This window comes from Opisthorchis viverrini, assembly GCF_000715545.1.
Source record: "Opisthorchis viverrini unplaced genomic scaffold opera_v5_98, whole genome shotgun sequence".
Taxonomy (NCBI): Eukaryota; Metazoa; Platyhelminthes; class Trematoda; order Opisthorchiida; family Opisthorchiidae; genus Opisthorchis; species Opisthorchis viverrini.
The window spans coordinates 994201-996993 of NW_008751755.1; positions in this window are offsets into that span (position 1 = coordinate 994201).

Genomic DNA, 2793 nt, shown 5'->3' on the forward strand with positions numbered 1-2793 from the left:
GTTTGAAGGTCACGACCGAAAATTGGGTCTTGCAGGCGTATTTCGGGGGCGCAATACACCTTAATTTAAAAGGTGGGCGCTAGAGTTTCTCCTGACATTTTGACGCAATATGTCTGCTGAGAGCCGCGATACGGAATAGATCCCTTGAACTTAATTAGAGTTATTTCAATTTATTCCATTAGACAGAAGCCCAGATACGGGCCAATGTTTAGGTGACTGATAGCCAAACATATCGAAAAGGCGTCGGTGAGGAAGATATTAGAGTTATTTCAATTTATTCCATTAGAGAGAAGCCTAGATACGGGCCGTTGGTTAGGTGACTGATAGCCAAACGTATCGAAAAGGCGTCGGTGAGGAAGACTCAAAGAAAACCCAGTGGGTGAAAAACTTCAATGTATAATGGAATTCTGGGCTGCCTTAGGCCAGGAAGGTAGCTTTGGATACGGCGCCTCACTCTGGAACTTTGACCCAATCGTCTGACCCACAAGGTCACTTCTACTAACCTTCGGTTAAGTGTCTCAACCGCCGACCAGCAGTTGGTAACGTTTTCCAGGGGGATCCTTCCATAAGTCAGTGACTCACTTGCCTGCATGGAGCAGACCTACCCCAAGGATCCTCAATGCGTACTGCAAGTGTCCTTTGCACCAGACTGGTTTAAATGTATTCTGACAGTACTGAATAATGCGCCGGCCCTCAAGGTCAACCGTTTGGTGGTCTGAGCTGCTATTTTAAGTTAAATATTTTCTAAATTCTCCTTCCTCAGAGGAAATCAGGGTTACCAATTCTGTAAATGTAGACGTACTAAGCACCTGAAAAAAACACTCCACCGCCTTCAAGCTCTCATTGCAGAAGGAAGCGTGATGTTCCACCAGAAGACCCAATGATTCGCTTTCTAGCGGTACGGTGGCTCGTTGTACTCCACCGGACTGCCAGTTATTGATCTTTCTGGCTAAAACTCAGTGAATTGGGTCTCGGCTAATGATACCCTGCTGGCTCATTGCAGCACGAAAGCCCAGCTACCACGATCAGATGACGGCTCCAGATCGGGTACTACAGGCGTTACCACAATTTAGCCGAGGAGGCACATTCCGAAGTTAGAACTCGCAGAATCATTCGCTGTGTATAGTGCACCATCACCATTATACAAAATTTTCGCGATTTCGGGCTCAGAAACCTGAGTTCGAATTAGGAAGACGACACACGGACACCGCACAAAACGAAAACTACCCCTGTGCATGTTAACTGACGTCGTAACGAGACTGCTCAATGGGTGTCCTGGCTTGTTCAACCAAAATGGTATCTTCCAAAAATAGTGATCACTTTTTAAAGGAATGTATGACAATAATTGGTCCAAAGAAACGCGGCAGGAGTGAACCGCTTTGTGGGTGAGAACTCAAGAAGGGACAGCTGTACCGTTCATTAGCCAGCTGAGATAACACCTATGGAGAACTTCCAAATACACTTATCTCTGGACACCGTGAGGCGCCCGATAAATTCACTGGTATCTGGAAGTGGTAACCTCTGGGAAAACTGAGCTTTTAGTGCTTGACGCCGAACGGCGCACCTAATTATGATGTCTGATGAGTTTGACTTAATTCCACTGGTTCAGTCTTGTACTGATTCGCAAAGGCTTCGCAATTCAAAAGTCTTCGATGTGATATGATTAATTTGGCAAGTAAGACTGCAAGGCCTGTTCATACATGGCAACTAAGATACGTCCAAAGCGCACATGTGGAGTAGTTATATTACACTTGCCTTGCATATCAGATGTGCGGTGTTCGAATTCTAGGATGATGAGAGATACGCACCGTTAATCAGCTCTAATACGAGCGAAACTCGAGTGCGATACTTCCCACTTTGGCGTGGATTGGTCAGACTGATTGCACCAGGAAGGTTTGGCGGTGGTTCAAAAGATGGCGATCTGGTCCTGTAAAAATTACCTCTTTCTGAAAAACGGCGCCATAGAATTCGCGAAAGTCTATGGACTGGATATAGTTTGGCATAATGTCACAGTCTCAGTGCTCAATTCGACGAATTGCGATAATGTTTAGACACCGTGGAAGCATGGACCTGCGAATTGCCGATTTTTGGGGCATCTCAAACTGTTGTTCGCAGCGTTGCCCTGAACACTGTTGCTGTGTATTAGTACAAGAAACCCTTCAGATAGGTAACTGGCGAAAATATGCGGCAGCCAGGATTTCTGGGAAGTTGCTGCTTATATTTAGAGATGTCCCAAACGCCCAGATGTCTTGCCAATTGAGGAGAATCGATAGCACTAAAATTCGAACGGAAGATAAAAATCGATTAAAAAGGATCAGCCCATAAGGTCGGTAGAGCTTACGCATCACTGGAACACCGGTGTCTGGAAAGTTTTGCCGAATTTGTGGCTGGCTGACTAGAGATCAGGTGTCCAATTGAGCAGCAGGTTCTTCCGAACGTTCTTGCAGCTATGGCGGCCGACGGCGAAGTGTAGCTTTTCCTTCCCATCCACATTTTTGGCTTGTAGGTGTAGATATATCAAGTTACTCTCGATATATTTCCTTATACTGACCAGTGTTGTTTTCTTTCCCTGAGGGCTTCTTAAAAACGTATTACGGATTTAAAATCGGGGAGCGTTACAGTCTAGGATGAAAGTGTCGTGAGTGGAACACACCGGGGAGACGCGGGTCTTAGAATAATATCACAGGATTTATGAATAAAGCGGGCTCTGAAAGCGTTGGCTTAAGCCTCACCTGTCCTTTATTCGGAGTTATGACCTCCGATTAATGGATGTTTACACAGAGGTTTAGGTCA